The 21,554-nt window shown below is 45.9% G+C and overlaps 1 pseudogene; it reads left to right on the top strand.

Annotated features, from left to right (window-relative positions):
* Positions 1-450: 450 nt before the first annotated feature.
* On the top strand, positions 451-16,515 carry LOC104680591 (annotated as a pseudogene).
* Positions 16,516-21,554: the final 5,039 nt, after the last annotated feature.

The raw sequence follows: 21,554 nt of genomic DNA, 5'->3' as shown, positions 1-21,554 counted from the left end.
GAGCCACCGCGCCCGGCCCCATTTTATCTTTCAATGGTCTTCTGCCAGCCCATTTAGAGGCCGGAGGCGCTGTCAGCTCAGGTGGTCCTCTTTTACAATCCTAATCATATTGGGTGACGTTTTTGAAAAGCTAATGAAAAGCTATTGAGAAAGACCTGATGCTAGAAGTTGGGTTGTTCTGGATTTTCCCCTGAAGACTTACTTGTTCTTCTGTCAGATATACAAAAGTAAGACTTCCAGGTAGGGTCAGATCACAAGCCCAGGCTGGAGATCCTAACTGAGAATTTTCTACCTGTGTTCATCCTTACCAAGAAAAGTAGAAAGGAGCTCTGAATCTGATAAGAAAAAAAGGCTACATAAGGAGGAATTTTTAGTATGTAGCATATCATGCAAGTGCTATGCCAAGCCATGTCTAAATGGCTTTAATTATATAATAATGCACTCTCAGTAATGGGGGACCAGCGTGAGTATAATTAATAGGTTGTTAGTGGGGTAATTCTGCTTCTAGTATTTTTTTACTGTGCATACACAGTCTTTGTATTTCCTTGGATTTCTGAATGGCTGCAGTGACCAGATATTGCACTAGGTCTGAACATTCAGGTTTAGCTGACATCTCCTCTATCACATTACATCATCTTCCTTATAACCCCCAGCTCTGCTTTTTCCAGATTTTTCCACTGGCTCCACATCCACCCCACTGGATCTTCAGATGGCTAGAGGGCAACTCTGGTGGTGCTTTTGTATGTTTCAATTAGGCTCTGAAATCTTGGGCAGAATGACAAGGGTAGGGCCAGGATTTCTCTCTCAGAGGTCACTCCAGTGTTTCTTTTGATTCCCAGAGGGTAAATATGACTCCTTTCTCTATCCCAAGCCAACCAAGAGCACATTCTTAAAGGAAAAGTCAACATCTTCTCTATTTTTTTTTTTTTTTTTTGAGACAGGGTCTCACTACGTTGCCCAGGCTGCTCTTGAATTCCTGGGCTCAAGCAATCCTCCCACCATACCGCAGCCTCATAGCTGGGACTACAGGTGTAAGCCACTATGTCCAGCTAGCCATCCTTGCCTGTTTTTCTTTTCTTTTCTTTTTTTTTTGAGACGGACTCTCACTCTGTCACCCAGGCTGGAGTGCAGTGGCACAATGCTGGCTCACTGCAACCTCTTCCTCCTGGTTCAAGCAATTTTCATGTCTCAGCCTCCTCAGTAGCTAGGACCACCATGCCAGGCTACTTTTTACATTTTCAGAAGAGATGGGATTTCATCATGTTGGCCAGGCTGGTCTCAAACTCCTGACCTCAAGTGATCCATCTGCCTCGGCCTCCCAAGGTGCTATGATTACAGGCATGAGCCACTGCGCCCGGCCCTCCTTGCCTGTTTTTCAGTCTCAGCTGATTTGCAGAGTATTTCTTCCCCACACCGCCCCCCACCAAAAAAAAGCTGAAGCCTATTTATTTGAAAGTCCTTGTTTTTGCTACTAATTATATAGTATACAATACATTATCATTCAAAACAACCATCCTGCTCATAACATCTTTGAAAAGAAAAATATATATGTGCAGTATTTTATTAAAGCAACATTTTATTTAAGAATGAAGTCGTGTTAATTACTATATTTTAGATGCAATGTGATCTGAAGTTTCTAATTCTGGCCCAACTAAATTTCTAGCTCTGTTTCCCTAAACGAATAATTTGGTTTCTCTGTGCCTGCATTTTCCCTTTGGAGAAGAAAAGTGCTCTATCTTGAGTTGACCAAGAGTCCCATTAGGGATAGGGAGACTTATAAAGCATCCACAGGGGCAAAGGCAGACTCGAGCACATAAACGGAGGCCCAAAATCAGCAAAGAACCAGAAAGATTCAGAGTTGGCCAAGACTGAACATTGGCTACCAGACCACAAGTCAGCATGAGTTGCTCTATGGCATCAAATTGCAACTTGAGAGTAGACGGGCAGGGTCACTATCAAACTAAGCAATCAGAGCACACAAGTTGCAGTAACACAACAAGACTAAGCCAGCTCTGGCATCCAGTAACTTAATGTCAGCAAGATTTTGGGTTATAAACGTTCAAGAAAGTCTAAACAGAGCCAGTCACACCACCAAGGAATGCTCAAGGGAGCTATTGCAGGTTTCTCTGCTAAGATATTTGTTTCATCCTGGGTGCAGGGTTCCACCTCCAAAGGCCTCAAATCATCACCATATCCCTGGATTTCCTGAGGGCGAGATCTGCTATTTCACATCAGAACTCTGGAGTCTGTATATTCAGGGAAGATTGTATTCTCCTACTGGATTTGGGCTCTTAGAGGGCACTGTGGGAACTAGGCCCCTCACAGAATCAAATGGTCCCATCCAGGGAGAAAGAAATAGTCTTTCTTGTTTTTTTTAATAGAGATGGGGGTCTCACTATGTTGCCCAGGCTGGTCTTGAACTCCTGGGTTCAAGTGATCCTCCTGCCTCAGCCTCCCAAAGTGCTGGGATTACAGCGTGAGCCACTGCACTTGGCCAGAAATGGTTTTGATCTGTCTGAACTGAACCCTACTGCTTAGGCACAGCCCTATTCTTGATAATCTATTTGCTCCCAAGGACCAAGTCCAAGATCCTTAAAAGACAGGTCTGCCAGAAAGTAAATACTGCCCCCACTCCCTGAACTTTATGAGGTTGATAAGGAAACATAACAGATAGTTTATTGAGTACTAACTTTATGCCAGACTCTGTTCTATGTACTTTGTTTATACAATTAACTCGCTTGGTTCTCCCAGCATCTCTGTGATTTGGCTACTGTCATTTATCCTCATACTACAAATAGGTCTGGAGGGATTAGGCATCTTGTCCAGAATGGTGGAAGTAGGTTAAGGATCAGGCAGTCTGGGCTGGGCATGGTGGCTCACACCTGTAATCCCAGCACTTTGGGAGGCTGAGGTGGCAGGTCGCCTGAGCTCAGGAGTTCGAGACCAGTCTGGGCAACATGGTGAGACCCCCCCCCCTACCAAAAACACAAAACATTAGCCAAGCGTGGTGATGCATGCCTGTGGTCCCAACTACTCAGGTGGCTGAGGTGGGAGGATCCCTTGAGCTCAGGAGACAGAGGTTGTAGTGAGCCGAGATTATGCCACTGCACTCCAGCCTGGGTGACAGAGTGAGACCCTGTCTCAGAAAAAAAAAAAAGAAGCAGGCAGTCTGGGCTGGGCGCTGTGGCTCAAGCCTGTAATCCCAGATACAAAATAATCATTTTGTAATATAGCCAGCTTATTTAACTTAATTAATTAATTAATTAATTTATTTATTTTGAGATGGAGTCTCGCTGGTCTTCCAGGCTGGAGTGCAGTGGCGCGATCTCGGCTCACTGCAAGCTCTGCCTCCCGGGTTCATGCCATTCTCCTGCCTCAGCCTCCGGAGTAGCTGGGACTACAGGCGCCTGCCACCACGCCCGGCTAGTTTTTTGTATTTTTAGTAGAGACGGGTTTCACCATGTTAGCCAGGATGGTCTCGACCTCCTGACCTCGTGATCCGCCCCTCTCAGCCTCCCAAAGTGCTGGAAATACAGGCGTGAGCCACCATGCCCGGCCTATAGCTGGCTTATTAGACAGAACAATTTGATCACTCATCTGTTCCCCAAGTTATAGATTTATGTCCACTTTAGAAATGGTTTGTGAGGCAAGTTTAAGTGACCGATGACAGTTTTAAAGCAAGGTCCATGTCATGTTATGGCATAATTTGGTAGAATGTTCTAGTAGTGTATCAGTTTTCAGGTGGTAGGCTTGAGGATGATACACACACACACAAACACACACACACACACAATGCAATTCTATTAATGCCCAAGGAAAATAGACCCACTAAGGAAGTCCAACTTCTGCTGCCTGGACCAGTGCTGCCACAGCACACATAGACCAAAAGCTTAGGTTTTTGTGGTTCTGGAGTCTATTCCTATTGCTATTCTATTCTATTCTATTCTATTCTATTCTATTCTATTCTATTCTATTGTAGATGGAGTCTCATTCTATTCCAGATGGAGTCTCACTCTGTCACCCAGGTGGGGGCACAAAGGCACAATCTCAACTCACTGCAACCTCCAACTCCTGGGGCTCAAACGATCCTCCAGCCTCAGCCTCCCGAATAGCTGGGACTACAGATGCGTACCACTGTGCCTGGCTAATTTTTTTATTTTTGTAGAAACGGGGTCTCAAGCATCCTCCTGCCTTAGCCTCCCAAAGTGCTGGGATAACAGGCATGAGCAACTGCACCCAGCCATGTTTTTGATTTTTAACAAAATTGTAACACCTTTAAAAAACACCTTTAAAAAAATGTATAACAAGGCCAGGCACGGTGGCTCATGCCTGTAATCCCAGCACTTTGGGAGGCCAAAGCAGGGGGATCACCTGAGGTCAGGAGTTCGAGACCAGCCTGGCCAACATGGTGAAACCCCGTCTCTACTAAAAATACAAAAAATTAGCCAGGCGTGGTGACACATGCCTGTAATCCCAGCTACTCAGGAGGCTGAGGCAGGAGAATCGCTTGAACCTGGGAGGCAGAGGTTGTGGTGAGCCCAGATCGCACCATTGCACTCCAACCTGGGCAACAAGAGTGAAACTCCATCTCAAAAAAAAAAAAAAAAAAAAATTGTATGACAGCTTCAGATATAATTCACAATACCATACAATTCACTCATTTAAAGTGTACAATTCAGTGGTTTTCATTCTACTCCAACCCACTCAAGCCTAGGCAACCACTAATCTACTTTCTGTCTCATAGAGTTGCCTATTTGGGGCATTTCATATAAATAGACTCTTATAATATGTGGCCTTTTGTGTCTGGCCTCTTTCACTTAGCATGATGTTTTCAAGGTTTATCTGTGTTGTAACATGTATTGGTACTCCATTTCTTTTTACGGACAAGTAATACTCCATTGTATGAATATATCACATTGTATGAATATACCACATTTATCTGTTTATCAGGCCAGGCATGGTGGCTCACATCTGTAATCTCAGCACTTTGGGAGGCTGAGGCAGGAGGCTTACTTGAGCCTAGGAGTTCAAAACCAGCCTGGGCAACACAGGGAGACCTGTGTCTATAAATACTAAAAGATTAGCTGGGCATGGTGGCACAAGCCTGTCGTCTCAGCTACTCAGGAGGCTGAGGTGGAAGGATGGCTTGAGGTGGAGATGGAGGCTGCAGTAAGCCACTGCACTCCAACCTAGGCAACAGAGCAAAAGCCTGTCTCCAAATAATGATTAAATGAATGAATGAATGATAAATAAATATTTGTTAATCAGTTGACGGGTAACTGGCTTGTTTCCACTGTTTGGCGACCACAGGCACACACCACGACATCTGGTTGTTTGTGTTTTTTTTGTAGAGACAAGGTCTCACTATGTTGCCCAGGCTGGTCTCCAACTCCTGGGCTCAAGCCATCCTCTTGCCTTAGCCTCCCAAAGTGTAGGGATTACAGGTGTGAGCCACCTCACCCAGCCAGGTGGTCAGATTTTATGTGAGGAACTTTCAGTGCATTCCTCCATTTGCATTGCCAATGTCTTTGTTTGTCCAACAGGCGTTCCAGGAACATTTCATTTGCAGACATGTCTACATATCTGAAATTCCAGCAGTAATTAATTGACTCATTGTTTGCAACCTGTCAAAATTTGCTGATTTGTTTTCTGAAAATCATGACTTTAGCTGCTGAATTATTAATATTCATTGACTTCACTCTGCAGTAACTGCTGAACTAGGCTGTAAGGCCTGTTTGTGTGCATAAGATAGGACTATACCATTTGTATGCAGAAGTTTTTCAAGTGTCTTCTTGATAATAGAAAACACTCCGGCTAGATAGCCTTCTGGCTATGTGGTTAAGGAAATAATTGACTAGAAGTGGCATGAAGAAGCAGGCAACAAAAATCACTTCCATCGGGGAACCAAGACCTTCGTTAATCAGAGGGAAACTAGTGATTTTCTAGTCCAGTGATGGACAATTCGAAGCTCAAAGTCTAATTTCAGGGAGAAAGGTTAAAAAGCTGCATCCAACCGGGCGTGGTGGCTCAAAGCTGTAATCCCAGCACTTTGGGAGGCCGAGGTGGGGGGATCACCTGAGGCCAGGAGTTTCAGACCAGCCTAGCCAACATGGTGAAACCCCGTCTCTACTAAAAATACAAAAAGTAGCCGGGCGCGGTGGCACATCCCTGTAGTCCCAGCTACAGGGGAAGATGAGGCAGGAGAATCACTTGAACCTGGGAGGTTGCCGTGAGCTGAGACTGCGCCACTGCACTCCAGCCTGGGCAACAGAGTGACACTCTTTTGTTTGTCTCAAAAACAAACAAACAAACAAATAAAATACAAAGCTGCATCTGGACTGGGTGTAGTGGCTCATACCTGTAATCCTAGGACTTTGGAAAGAGGCCCAGGCAGGAGGATTCCTTGAAGCCAGGAGTTCAAGACCAGGAGTGCAACATGACAAGACCCTATCTCTACAAAACTTTTTTTTTTTTTAAATAAAAATTAAGCCGGGTGCGGTGGCTCATGCTTGTAATTCCAGCACTTTGGGAGGCCGAGGCAGGAGGATCACTTGAGGTCAGGAGTTCGAGACCATCCTGGCCAACATGGTGAAACCCTGTCTCTACTAAAAATATAAAAATTAGCTGGGCGTGGTGGCGCATACCTGTAGTCCCAGCTACTCAGGAAGCTGAGGCAGAAGAATCTCTCGAACTTGAGATGCGGAGGTTGCAGTGAGCTGAGATCTTGCCACTGCACTCCAACCTGGTGACACAGTGAGACTCTGTCTCAAAAAAGAAAAGAAAAAAAAAAAAAATTAGCCGGGCATTATGGTGTGCTCCTGTAGTCCTAGCTACTCGGGAGGCAGAGGTGGGAAGACTGCTTGAGCCTGGGAGGGTGAAGCTGCAGTGAGCTATGATTGTGCCACTGTACTCCAGCCTGGTGACAGAGCAAGACCCTGCCTCTAAAAAGATAAATACAGAAAAATAAAGCTGCATCTGGGCTGTTCTTCTCAATAAAAGAAAGAAGTCTTTAAATATTTTTTATTTGTCCTGAGTTGGCCTTTATTTCAAAAAAGAAAGTTGCTCACTATAAATTCTACTCAAAAATTTTTTTCATTTCATGAATATAGAAATGAAGGCCAAGAGAGGTGAAGTGGTGCGTCTAAGTCACATAACTCACATGTTCACAGGCCTCTTTCTTCTCAGCAAAGAGCAGTCTCCTCTCTGCCAGTCTGTTGCGTATGTTTGGGCTGCTGTGTCAATGTGCAGCTGTTGAAACAGAAGTAAAAGACATATGTAAACAGTACAGTCAGATTATTTGAGCCAGACTGAGGCCTTATTAACCAAATTAAAGGCAAAGCTAGAATAATTGTCTTTGAAGTGGCCTTCTCCTAATTATGTTACGGGTTTCTCTCTTCTTTTACTTTCGTAAGTCTCCCCAGGACACAAGGGTAATAACTAACTACAACCAGGAACAGCTGGGTGTGTTTGTGGAATGTGGGTTTTTTTTTTAGCAAGAAGCTAGTTTTCCAGCCAGCAAATTTTCAATACTTTCCTTTCTGCCACCTCCTCACTTTCTTCTGCTCTTCTCATTCCATAGTTACTGCCCTCAGAACAGCTCAACTCGGCTTCAACACTAGAATGGCCTCATTCTGCTCCATCACAGAACTGGGGATTCTAATCCTTTATTATTCTGTGCTCCTTTCTCTCTCTCCAGAGGCAAAAAGAATGAAAACTGGGGCTGGGCGCAGTGGTTCACACCTGTAATCTCAACACTTTGGGAGGCCGAGGCGGGTGGATCACTTGAGGTCAGGAGTTCGAGACCAGCCTGGCCAACATGGCAAAACCCAGTCTCTACTAAAAATACAAAAATTAGCCAGGCATGGTAGCACATGCTTGTAATCTCAGCTACTCAAGAGGCTGAGGTAGGAGAATCACCTGAACCTGGGAGGTGCAGGCTGCAATGAGCTGAGATTATACCACTGTATTCCAGCCCAGGAGGCATAGGTTGCAGTGAGCTGAGATTGCACCACTGCACTCCAGCCTGGGTGGCAAAAAAAAAAAAAAAAAAAAAAAAAGAAAGAAAGAAAAGAAAAAAGAAATTTGTGGAAAAAAAGGATGAAAGTCAAATTTCTTTCCCTCCATTGTGAACTGTTTTGAGATTCTTGACAGAGGCATGCCACCTTTGAGGGCATGAATGTCATCTTTTCTACTCCATCTTTCATTCTAATCTTCTACCCCGGCTGATTGGCAATGCTGCCGCTGATCCGTGCTTGATCCACCCTGGCAATGAACTCAAATGAGCCTTTTGAGAGATGTAATTTGGCTTAATTGATTTAATAAGCTCGGTGGCAGCTGGGCGCGGTGGCTCACGCCTGTAATCCCAGCACTTTGGGAGGCCGAGGTGGGCGGATCATGAGGTCAAGAGATCGAGACCATCCTGGCTAACACGGTGAAACCCCATCTCTACTAAAAATAGAAAAAATTAACCAGGCATAGTGGGAGGCGCCTGTAGTCCCAGCTACTCGGGATGCTGAGGCAGGAGAATGGCGTGAACCCAGGAGGCGGAGCTTGCAGTGAGCCGAGATCGCACCACTGCACTCCAGCCTGGGCGACAGAGCAAGACTCCGTCTCAAAAAAAAAAAAAAAAAAAGGCGGGATGGCATAAGTCTGTTTCTTTACTTAGATCTTTAAACTGCCAAGGTCTTTCCTGCCAGTCCATTTGTTCCCTACACAGTGACTGCAGTGGAATGACAGGGGCGTCATCTCTCCTTACAGACTGCTGTGAAACGACTATGGACACCCCTGCACCAAAGCCTCCAAAGCGCTCCTCAGTGGAGAAGCCTTAGGTGAGGCCCTGACTCCTGATGGGTATTAGTGTCGATCGGGGAGAAGCTGACACAGCAGCCTTGGTCTTTGATCTGGCTCTCTGAGCTTTGTCAGCAGGCTCACTAGCTACAGCGGCCGCCAACTGTTATCTCCAGAACTATGCCCTTTCTCATTTTTCACCTGTGCTCTGCACAGCGATAAGATACTCTGCACAGCTTCTAGGAACTTCCAAAGGGTAAATGATCCCAAAAGTAAAGACTTCATCAACTGGTGAGTTAATTTATCCTCTAGTTAGGAGACAGCTGAACTCAACCCACTTTGTTGTTGTTGTTGGTTGAGACACGGTCTCACTCTCACCCAGGCTGGAGTGCTGGAGTGCAGGGGCCCGATCACGGCTCGCTGCAGCCTCAACCTCCCAGGCTCAAATGATCCTCCCACCTCAGCCTCCCAAGTATCTGGGACTACAGGTGCATGCCACCATGCCCGGCTAATTTTGGAGGTTTTTGGTATTTATTTGTAGAAATGAAGTCTCCTTATGTTGTCCAAGCTGGTCTTGAACTCCTGGGGTCAAGCAATCCTCCCACCTCAGCCTCCCAAAATGCTGGGATTACAGGCATGAGCTACTGCACCTGGCTCAGGTCTGTCTCAAGTGGATTTGTCACTCTAAATTCCAAAATGTTTCCCTCCCATCAGGTCTACTCTTTAAAACTGGAGTTGTCCCATCTGAGTTCACATAAGTAAAATGACTCTTGGCTCCAGGCCTCCTGTAGAGACCGTGAGCTGAATATGTTACTAGGTACCCACGGATGTGCACATCATTAAATACAGGATAAAATGTGGAGCCAGATTGAGAGTCTTAGCCAAACACTGAGGGGGAAATAGGCAGGGCTGGCAAAGAGCCACCTATTGTAAATTTGGTAAATAAACTGCTCTCCCCAAAAAAGGCTCTGGGTGTACTTCATATTGTTGTTAAATCACCAGGGAGAGAAAAGAGTAAAACAAAACACATTCTCAGATGAACAAACAAAGAACGTAGTTAAGAGAAATTCTGCCTAACACTGGTGCTGAGTGATTCTCAGCTTGGATTGGACTTCTTCGGAGAAGGTGGAAGAGATGACATACTTCTCTGTTGTCTCATTGCTGTAAAACTCATGTCCAATATTGTTGGCACATACTCCCATTTTAATTTGTTACTAATGAAAAATATCCTAGCCGGGCACGGTGGGAAATGGGGTCTGTAGAAATGAGGTCTACAGAAATGAGGTCTACATTACAGCCTGATTCTGTAATAGTAATTGAAGAGTCAGTGTTACTTTTCTGTAAATGTTTCTTTGACATCTCTGATTTATTTGATTTCTGAAATCTAATTTCTTCCTCTTTTTCCTTTGAAAAAGTAGGTCCCTTCTACTTGCTTCGTTGTGGTGAGCCCTGAGCAATGTCTAGAGATTGATCTTCCAGCAGACAGTGGACCGATTCCAGGAAGGTTTTAGTACCTGGCCTGTCTTTGCAGTTCTGCAGTCCTCAGAGTCTCCAAACTCTGATGCTAGCATTTACATTTTCCTGTGCACAGGGACAAAACTACGAAGACTTTTTGCTGCAAAACGAAAACCCACTGTCTGATCTACCTTGTAACTGCTGTCTACTTTATATACTCAAATAGCTGTGTTTAGGATCGAAATGGTCAGGTCTGGAATGTACTGCAGTAGATACTGCAATTCACAAGCAATTTGACGGAAGAAGCACCCAAACTCGACTCTAAACTATGTCTGCCTTTCCTCAAGAGTCACTTCTAAACTTTTTTTCACAACACACATTTTTCATAGTTGTAACCTTTCCATTTGGTGTTTTGTTTTGGGGTTCGTCACTTAATCTAAACTACACATTCCCCAGAGCCAGCAGAGGCTACATTCCTGTCATTTAAAATCATTTGCTGGTGTTTTCCTTATGTCACTATACCATAATTTGCTGAGCCATTTCCTTATTTGGTATTTGGATTCTTTCCAATTCTTCACTCTTATAAATAGCGGCACAGCAACATCTTTGAACAAGTTACATTTTTTCCCTTTTGGGTTATTTCCTTGGGGTATATTCCCAAAACTGGTATTGCTGGGTCAAAGGTTTGAAGTTTCATAACTCTTGTTACCCACTGCCAGAATGTTCTCCACGCAGATCGCGGCATGTTTGAGCATTTCAAATGTTTAAGTAGGTTTCCCACGATATAAAATAATATTAACCATCATCTTTTTTTCTGATTCTTCCATAACCTTCATGAGGGAAGGAATTGCAAAATTTCAAAACAAAATAAAAATAAAGATGAAAAGCACTATTTCTGTAGCCAGAGATGAGCCCTTTTAGGCTAGCTTGATTGTAATGTCAGCTGATGAGGATCTGAGACTGAGATAGTTTTCGGGAGAATTTAAACCCTACTAGTGGCAAGCAATCAGGAAAACTTGTTAAGAAGAGTAGATAGGGAGGCAAAAAATAATAAAAAAGGTTGCATTCTCTTTGCTCAGCTATCTTTTTTTTTTTTTTTTTTTTTTTTTGAGACGGAGTCTCGCTCTGTAGCCGGGGCTGGAGTGCAGTGGCCGGATCTCAGCTCACTGCAAGCTCCGCCTCCCGGGTTTACGCCATTCTCCCGCCTCAGCCTCCGGAGTAGCTGGGACTACAGGCGCCCGCCACATCGCCCGGCTAGTTTTTTTGTATTTTTTTAGTAGAGACGGGGTTTCACCGTGTTAGCCAGGATGGTCTCGATCTCCTGACCTCGTGATCCACCCGTCTTGGCCTCCCAAAGTGCCGGCATTACAGGCTTGAGCCACCGCGCCCGGCCTGCTCAGCTACCTTTAGAGTAATGTCCCCAGCAGAGAGAAAAATAAACTTTCCGTGCCTTTCAGATTCAGGTTATCCATTATCCTTAGGTGACTTCTAAGGATTGTGAATGCTTGCAGACCTTGATCTCCTTGGCTTAAGAACTGAAAGGTTTTTTGGTTTTGGTTTTTATTTTATTGAAACAGGGTCTCACTCTGTCACCCAGGCTGGAGTGCAGTGGCGCAATCATGGTTCACTGCAGCCTCCACCTCCTGGACTCAAAGGATCCTGCCACCTTAACCTCCCAAGTAGCTGGGATCACATGCACGTGCAACCATACTGTTTTTTTTTTTTTTTTTTTTTTTTTGAGACAGAGTCGCGCTCTGTTGCCCAGGGTGGAGTGCAGTGGTGGGATCTTGGCTCACTGCAACCTCTGCCTCCTGAGTTCAAGTGATTCTCCTGCTTCAGCCTCCCAAGTAGCTGGAATTACAGGCGCCTGCCACCACACCTGGCTAATTTTTGTATATTTAGTAGAGACGGGGTTTCACCATGTTGGCCAGGCTGGTCTTGAACTCCAGGTCTCAAATGATCTGCCTGCCTTGGCCTCCCAAAGTGCTGGGATTACAGGCGAGAGCCACCGCACCTAGCCTTCTACTCTTTATTTTGAAAAACAGCAAATTAAAAAAAATGCAATGGTTCTCAATCAGCCTGGACAACATAGTAAAACCCATCTCTACTTAAAATACAAAAAATTAGCCAGGCGTGCTGGTACACACCTGTAATCCCAGCTACTCGGGAGACTGAGGCAGGAGAATCATTTGAACCAGGGAGGCAGAGGTTGCAGTGAGCCGAGATCATCCCACTGCACTCCAGTCTGGACAACAGAGTGAGACACTGTCTCAGAAAAAAAAAAAAAAAGCAATGAATTTCTGTATATTCTTCATGTAAATCACCAACTACAGTATTCACATGTTGCCACACTGCTCTATCACTCTCTCACTAGATATGTACATATTCTTGGTTTTTGATCATTCATTTCAGCAAAATTTACAGTCATCATGGCCTTTACTTCTAAATAACTTCATGTATCTCCCAAAAGCAAGGACATTTTCTTACATAGCCACAATAACATGTGTTCTTTTATAAATGAACCTCAGTTTCAAAAAAACAAACTCAGTTTAAGAAAAACAAAAAATTAAAAATAAACTGAGGCAAATTAAATATCTTCTGTTTCAATACCTTGCACCCTGGGTTCAAAGACCTCCTTGCTCACTGAAGCTCACCTGCCCTGCTTGCCACTTGTCCATACCCTGGAGCTGTGGCCCATCCCTGCTGGGGAACATTCCGGAAGACCCTTGACTCCTTGGCTCTGCTGAGCCTCAGCTTCCTGCTGGGGCTTTGAATGTCTTAGTGCCAATCTACACATTTCCTTCCTTCTCTGAAAGCCAACAAGTTGATCATTCAATTAACAGAACACTTAGATTACTGTCAAAGTTAACATCTTTATTTTATTACTGTAATAAGAAACTTTAAACTCTAAAGGTTTCAAATTATTTGTTCATAAAATCCCTTATGATTATTACTTATGTAAGCAGGGTCCATCTTTTAATTTAATAATTTTTCAACTAGAGCAATTCGTTCATTTCACATTTATCAAGCATCTACTATATTCCAGGCATTACTGGAATTTACATAGCTAGTACAGGCCGAGCGCGGTGGCTCACGCCTGTAATCTCAGCACTTTGGGAGACCGAGGCAGATGGATCACCTGAGGTCAGAGTTCAAGACCCACCTAGCCAACATGGTTAAACCTTGTCTCCCTAAAAATACAAAAATTAGTCACACCTGTAATCCCAGCACTTTGGGAGGCCGAGGCGGGCGGATCACGAGGTCAGGAGATCGAGACCATCCTGGTTAACACGGTGAAACCCCATCTCTACTAAAAATACAAAAAATTAGCCGGGCGTGTGGCGGGCGCCTGTAATCCCAGCTGCTCGAGAGGCTGAGGCAGGAGAATGGCGTGAACCCAGGAGGCGGAGCTTGCAGTGAGCGGAGATCGCCTCACTGCACTCCAGCCTGGGCAACAGAGCGAGACTCTATCTCAAAAAAAAAAAAAAAAAAAAATTAGCCTGGCGTGGTGGCATGTGCCTGTGGTCCCAGCTACTCGGGAGCCTGAGGCAGGAGAATCACTTGAACTCAGGAGGCAGAGGTGCAGTGAGCCAACATTGTGCCACTGCTCTCTAGCCTGGACAACAGAGCGAGGCTCTGTCTCAATAAATAAATACATAAATAAATAAATAAAATAGCTAGTACATTTGAACAACTACTATGTCCCAGGTACTGGGACACCTAGGTTAATCCTCACAATGATTTCTATTCCAATTTTCCAGATGCATAAACTAAGAAGTTAAGTAACTTGCCCAACACCCAGGCAATCTGCCTCCATCTGGAACCTGTGTTCACAGGCACCAGGTAACACTGCTGGGCAAGCCTTAGGGGAAGCTCTTCTGTGGGGCCAGCAAGAGCACCCACACTGCTGAGATAGAGGGGACTCTTGCCTTAGGTGGGGCTGGTTGTTTTTGAAGGAAGGACTCCCCCAAAAGGCAATTCCATTTTCCCAGCTTCTGTGCTCTAGCAGATAAAATAGATAGCAGCAAAAAAATGGCACCTCTGTGTGTGTGTAATTTTTTCTGAAAAATTGACAATGCAGTCAACCTTAACTTGGCTTCTAGGACATTCTCAGTGTTCTCTTCCCTCTGGTCATGCCTCCTCTGTCTCCTTCATCAACCTTCACCCTGGTTTTCCATGTCCCAGGACCTCAAGGCTCTGTGTGGGTCCTTTTTCCCTCACGTCCTATCTGACATTTAAATTTCCCTCTGTGGCCAGGCACGATGGTTCACACCTGTAATCCCAGCACTCTAGGAGGCTGAGGTGGGCAAATTGCTTGAGTCCAGAAGTTCAAGCCCACCCAGCCTAGCCAACACGTGAAACCCCCGTCTTTACTAAAAATACTAAAAATTAGCCAGGCGTGGTGGTGCGTGCCTGTAGTCCCAGCTACTCAGAAGGCTGTGGCAGGAGAATTATCTGAACCCTGTCTGGGCAATCAGAGTGAGACCCTGTCTCAAAAATAAAAAAGGCCGGGTATGGTGGTTCACGCCTGTAATCCCAGCACTTTGGGAGGCTGAGGCGGCTGGATCACCTGAGGTCACGAGGTTCGAAACCAGCCTGACCAACACGGCAAAACCCCGTCTCTACTAAGTACAAAAAAGTAGCCAAGTATGGGGGCGCATGCCTGTAATCTCAGCTACTTGGGAGACTGAGGCAGGAGAATCACTTGAACCTGGGAGAGAGAGATTGCAGTGAACTGAGATTGCGCCATTGCACTCCAGCCTAGGCGATAACAGCGAAACTCCGTCTCAAAAAAAAAAAGGAAAAAAAAATCCCCTCTGGATCCCACAGGGCTCCATCTTTCCCACGCTGCTCTGCAGCCTGTGTTACAGCTACATGGAGAACAAACTGTTTGCCGGGATACGGCGGGACGGGCTGCTCCTGCGTTTGGTGGATGACTTCTTGTTGGTGACACCTCACCTCCCCCACGCAAAAAACTTCCTCAGGACCCTGGTCCTAGGTGTCCCTGAGTACGGCTGCGTGGTGAAATTGTGGAAGACGGTGGTAAACTTCCCTGTGGAAGACGAGGCCCTGGGTCGCGTGGCCTTTGTCTAGCTGCCGGCCCACGGCCTGTTCCCCTGGGGCGGCCTGCTGCTGGACACCCGACCCTGGAAGTGCCGAGCGACTACTCTAGCTATGCCCGGACCTCCATCAGAGCCAGTCTCACCTTCAACCAAGGCTTCAAGGCCGGGTGGAACATGTGTCCCTTGTGAACTCTTTGGGGTCTTGCGGCTGAAGTGTCACAGCCTTTTTCTGGATTTGCAGGTGAACAGCATCCAGATGGTGTGCACCAACATCTACAAGATCTTCCTGTGGCAGGCCTACAGGTTCCAGGCGTGTGCACCCCAGTTCCCGTTTTCAGAGGTGAAGCCAGCTGGACTTCCTGGGTCAAGTGGGGCCTTGGAGAATTTTTCTGTCTTAAAGAAGGATTGTAAGACACACCAATCAGTGCTCTGTAGCTAGCAAGAAGATTGTAAAATGCACCAATCAGCACTCTGTAAAATGCACCAATCAGCACTCTGTAAAATGCACCAATCAGCATTCTGTAAAATGCACCAATCAGCAGGAGTCTAAAAGTAGCCAATTGTGGGGAGGATTGAAAAAAGGGCACTCTGATAGGACAGAAATGAAAATGGGCGGGGACAAATAAGGGAATAAAAGCTGCTCCACCACCAACCCATCCCCGCTCCCAGCTGCTAGAGGTGGTAGCGGACTTGGGTATCCTCTCCATCCTATGGGAGCTTTGTTGTGTTCCTCTGCACATCACAATAAATTTTGCTACTGGTCACTCTTTGGGTACGTGCCATCTTTAAGAGCTGTGACATTCACGATGAAGGTGTCTGTGTTTCATTCTTGAAGTTAGGGAGACCAGGAACCCACCAGCAGGAAGCAACTCCAGACGCAGTTTCATCGGTAAGTTTGAAAGAATTACCCGTTTTTCGTGCGCCTCGTCTCTGACACGGCTTCCCTCTGCTACCCCATTCTGTGAAAGCCAAGTAACACAGGAATGTCGCTGGGGGTCAAGGGCGCCGCCGGTCGTCTGTCTTCTGAGGCCGTGCAGCGGCCTTCCAGCTCAAGTTTACTAGATACCGCGTCACCTACACCCACCTCGTGGGGTCGCTCGGGACAGCCCAGAAGCAGCTGATTCGGAAGCTCCCAGGGACAACGCTGGCTGCTCTGGAGGCTGCAGCCAACCCAGTGCTGCCCTCAGACTTCGAAACCATCCTGGGCTGATGGCCGCCCACCCACAGCCCGGCCTAGCAAGGGCACACCCCAGCTCTCTCACACTGGGTTCTACGTCGGAGAGGGAGAGGGGCGGCCCACACCGAGGCCCGCACCGCTGGGAGTCTGAGGCCTGAGTGAGTGTCCAGCCGAGCCCTGAATGTCCAGCACACCCGCCATCCTCACTCCTCCTGGGCTGTCGCTCGGCTTCACCCCAAGTCCCGCTCCTCTTCACCGGGAGCCCGGCTTCCACTCCCCACAAGGGAATAGTCCTTTACCAGACTTGCCGTTCTCCACTCATCACCCTGACCTTCTCTGACGTCCACCCCCACCATCCAGGTGGAGACCCCGAGAAGGAGGACCCTGGGAGCTCTGGGAATTTGGGGTGACCAAGGGTGTGCCCTGCACTTGGACGGGAGTCCCTGGGGGTTACACTGGGGGTCTGCGGGAGAAAATACTGAATCTGTTTTTCAGTTTTGAAAAAAAATCTCCTCTGTGCTGGGCATCTCCTGTTTGCCCTCCGTTCTGCCTCCCTCTCTGTTCTGCAGGCTGCCCTGGAGAACTGCAGCAGGCTCACTTTCCCTCGGTTTCCACATGGGTTTTGCCAGTGGGAGGCACAAGCAAGAGATCAGAGTGAGGCAGGGAGTTTATTCTTGAGGGGTCATTGAGCGTTGGTGGTGGTCCTTACTGAAGTCCACAGTTCCTATTAGAACACCCTCTCCGTATAGCCCTCTCTCTCTGGCTTCCAGTAATCCTTCAGGCCTATTGTAGTAGTAGCTCCCAGTATGCTGGCCCCAGGGTACTGCAGCCTTCGTTGAGTTTCCTTTTGTAATATTCCCTGTCCAGACCATCACCATTTTCTAGAGCTATACATTCAACTACGCATTCAGCCTCTTGACTTGAATTTCACACAGGTGCCTCAAATTCAAAACATGCACACCTGGGTTTTGTTACCTGCGGTTTTTTGTTTTCAGGCAGGGTCTCACACTGTTGCCAGGACTGGAGTGCAGTGATATGATCATGGTTCACTGCAGCTTTGACCTTCCAGGCTCAAGAGATTCTCCCACTTCAGCCTCCTGAGTAGCTGGGACCACAGACACACACCGCCGCACCAAGCTAATTAAAAAAAAAAAATTTTATAGAGGCTAGGAGCAGTGGTTCACACCTGTAATCCCAGCACTTTGGGAGACCGAAACGGGTGGATCACCTGAGGTCAGGAGTCTGAGAACCAGCCTGGCCAACATGGTGAAACCCCATTTGTACTGAAAATACAAAAAATTAGCCTGGCACTTTGGCAGGCACCTATAATCTCAGCTATTTGGGAGGCTGAGACAGGAGAATTGCTTGAACCTGGGAGGTGAAGGTTGTAATGAGCTGAGATCGCGGCACTGCGCTCCAGCCTGGGTAACAAGAGTGAAACTCCTTTTCAAAAAAGATGTTTTCATGAAGACAAGGTCTCTATGTTGCACAGGCTGGTCTTGAACACATAGACTCAAATGATCCTCTTGCCTCAGCCTCTCAAAGTGCTAGGATTACAGATGTGAGCCACCACACCCAGTTTAGATTCTTAATATTTTACCCCAAACCGGGTCATTTCTGGAATTCTGTGTCTTCATGAATGGTTAAGTCCATCCATCCCACATGCTATCTTCCTCCTCATCCATCCTCTACCATCAAATCCTCTTAATTTTACCCCTTAAATATCTCTAAAATTTCCCATTTCTGGCCATTTCTACTGCTGCCTATCCCAGATCAAAGTTACCACCATCCATGGCAGTGGCCTGCAGTGGCCTTGTTTGTTTTTGAGACAGAGTTTTGCTCTTGTCGGCCAGGCTGATGTTGGCTCACTGCAACCTCCGCCTTCCAGATTCAAGTGATTCTCCTGCCTCAGTCTCCCAAGTAGCTGGGATTACAGGTGGCCCGTTCCACCATGCCCAGCTAATTTTTATATTTTTAGTAGAGATGGGGTTTCACCATGTTGGCCAGACTGGTCTTGAACTCCTGACCACAGGTAATCCACGCAACTTGGCCTCCCAAAGTGCTAGGATTACAGGCATGAGCCACCCGCCTGGCCGCAATGGCTTTTATAACTGCTGCCTGCATTCACTCTCACCCTTTTCATATCCATTCACCAGAACACTGATGGAGCGATCGTTTTAAACCCAAACTCTGATATCACATTCTTGCTTGAAACTTTTTAATGGATTATCACTGTTCTTAGGATATAAATCTTTATTATGAAAAACTTGGCTGGGCGCTGTGGCTCATGCCTGTAATTCTAGCACTTTGGGAGGCTGAAGAGATAGGATTGCTTGAGTCCAGAAGTTTAAGACCAGCCTGAGCAACGTAGTGAGACTCTGTCTTTGTTTTTCTTGTTTGTGTGTTTTTTCATTTCTGCTTTTTTTTTTTTTTTTTTTTTTTTAAAAGATGGAGTCTTGCTCTGTTGCCCAGGCTAGAATGCAGTGGCACAATCTTGGCTCACTGCAACTTCCACCTCCCAGGTTCAAGCAATTCTTCTATCTCAGCCTCCTGAGTAGCTGGGATTACAGGCACACACCAACACACATGGCTAATTTTTGTATTTTTAGTAGAGACGGGTTTCACCATGTTGGTCAGGCTAGTCTTGAACTACTGACCTCAAGTAATCCACCTGCCTCAGCCTCCCAAAGTACTGGGATTACAGGAGTGAGCCACCACGCCCGGCCTCGTTTCTTTTTGCATCTTGGTCCTTTTTTTTTTTTTTTTTTAGTCTTTTATTTTCTACCCATCTCCATTTTTTAATTAATATATATACAAATTTTAAAAAGGAAAAAAAATTCTACATGAGTATTCAGAGCAGGATTATTCATAATAGCTAATAAGTGGAAATAACTTGAATGTCCATCAGCGGATGATAAATAAAATATAACTTAGCCATACAGTGCAGTATTATTTGGCCATGGAAGTAATGAAGTATGAATACATGCTAGAGTGTGGATGAACCTTGAAAACATTATATTAAGTGAAAGAAGCAAGGCACAAAAGATCGCATACCATATAATTCCATTTATAGAAATGTCCAGAGTAGGCAAATCCAGAGACAGAAAGTAGATTGGTGGTTGCCTAAGGCTAGATGTTTGGGGGAAATGGAGAGTGCTGAAGGCTGCAGGGCTTTTTTTAGGGTGATGAAAATGTTCTAAAATTGACTGTGGTTATTGTACAACTCTGTGAACATACTAAAAACCAATGGATTGTATTTTTTTCCTTTATTGATTTTTTTTTTTTTATTTAAAAATTTTTTTTTTTTTTTTTTTTTTAAGACAGAGTCTCACTCTGTTGCCCAGGCTGGAGCACAGTGGCATGGTCATAGCTCACTGCAGCCTCAACCTCCTGGGCTCAAGAGATCTTCCCAACTTAGCCTCTAGAGTATTGGGAATACAGGTACATACCACCATGCCTGGGTAACTTTTTAATTTTTCGTAGAGATGAAGTTGCACTATGTTGCCCAGGCTAATCTCAAAATCCCGGCCTCAAGCAATCTTCCCACCTTGGTTTCCCAAAGTGCTGGGATTACAGGCATGAGCCACCGTGCCCGGCTGAATTATACATCATTTCATTTCATTTCAGTTCAGTTCATTTCAGTTCATTTCGACTTAGTTTTGCTCTTGTCTCCCAGGCTGGAGTGCAATGGTGTGATCTTGGCTCACTGCAACCTCACCTCCCAGGTTATGTTAATTAGCTAGATTGAGCCATCCCACAATGTATACATATTTCATAACATCATGTTGTACATGATAAATTTATACGGTTTTTTTTTTTTTTTTTTTGAGACAGAGTGTCACTCTGTTGCCCAGGCTGGAATGCAGTGGCATGATCTCAGCTCACTGCAGCCTCCGCATCCCAGGTTCAAGCGATTCTCCTGCCTCAGCCTCCTGAGTAGCTGGGATTACAGGCACCCGCCACCACACCCAGCTAATTTTTATGTTTTTAGTGGAGACGGGATTTCACAATGTTGGCCAGGCTGGTCTCAAACTCCTGACTTCAAGTGATCTACCCATCTTGGCCTCCCAAAGTGCTGGGATTACAGGCATGAGTCACTGCACCCTGCCTTTTATTTTCATTTTTATTTTTTTGAGATGGAGTCTCACTCTGTCACCCAGGCTGGAGTGCAGTGGTGCAGTCTCAGCTCACTGCAACCTCCACGTCCTGGATTCAAGCAACTCTCCTGCCTCAGCCTCCCGAGTAGCTGGGATTACAGGCGTGTGCCACCATACCCAGCTAATTGTTTGTATTTTTAGTAGAGACAGTGTTTCAGCATGTTGGCCAGGTGGTCTTGAACTCCTGGCCTCAAATGATCCACCTGTCTCTGCCTCCCAAAGTGCTGGGATTACAGGCATGAGCCACTTCAACCAGCTACCAAATTGTGCATTTTAAATGGATGAATTTTGTGCTGTGTGAATTATATCTCAATAATGCTCATATAGCCTGTGAAAGCTTACTTCAACTGGACCTTGTCTGCCGCACCTTACCTGGTCAACCTTAACCTCATTCCACAAAGCACAGCTCAATGTTCTCTTGGTTCCTCCAATGCAGCACACTGCAGCCCTCCTCCGAGCTTGGGCTTTTAAACACACCCCTTCTTAGAGCACTCTTCCGCCTTTTCACATAATTCACTCCTCCACATTGATACCACTTTCTCAAGGAAGCCTCCCTGCCCACCCACCCTGAGTGATGATCAAGTTCCTCTTCTGGGCCTGCCAAAGCACCTCTTTTACTTTGCTCTCTACCAAACGTCACTTTGTGATGATTTGAATCATGTCCGTCTTCCCCACTAAACTAGGCCCCAAGAAGGCAGCTCCATGCCTGCTTTGCTCACCCTTGTGCTTAACCCCTGTGCCTAGCCCTGGCCTAACACATGAGGAGGCCTCCAGATATCTTGGTTGAATAATAAATGAGCACTGTATTACTGTTTGCCCGCAACTTGGAAAACAAATGATAGGTTCAACAATTCTAGAGCTGCACAAATGACTCAACAAAAACATGTTCGTAGGCACTCCCAACTTGAAATTAGA

The sequence above is a fragment of the Rhinopithecus roxellana genome, chromosome 19 (genome assembly GCF_007565055.1).
Source record: "Rhinopithecus roxellana isolate Shanxi Qingling chromosome 19, ASM756505v1, whole genome shotgun sequence".
NCBI lineage: Eukaryota > Metazoa > Chordata > Mammalia > Primates > Cercopithecidae > Rhinopithecus > Rhinopithecus roxellana.
Note: the sequence above shows the minus strand (reverse complement) of the source record. Positions and strands in the feature narration are given on the sequence as shown.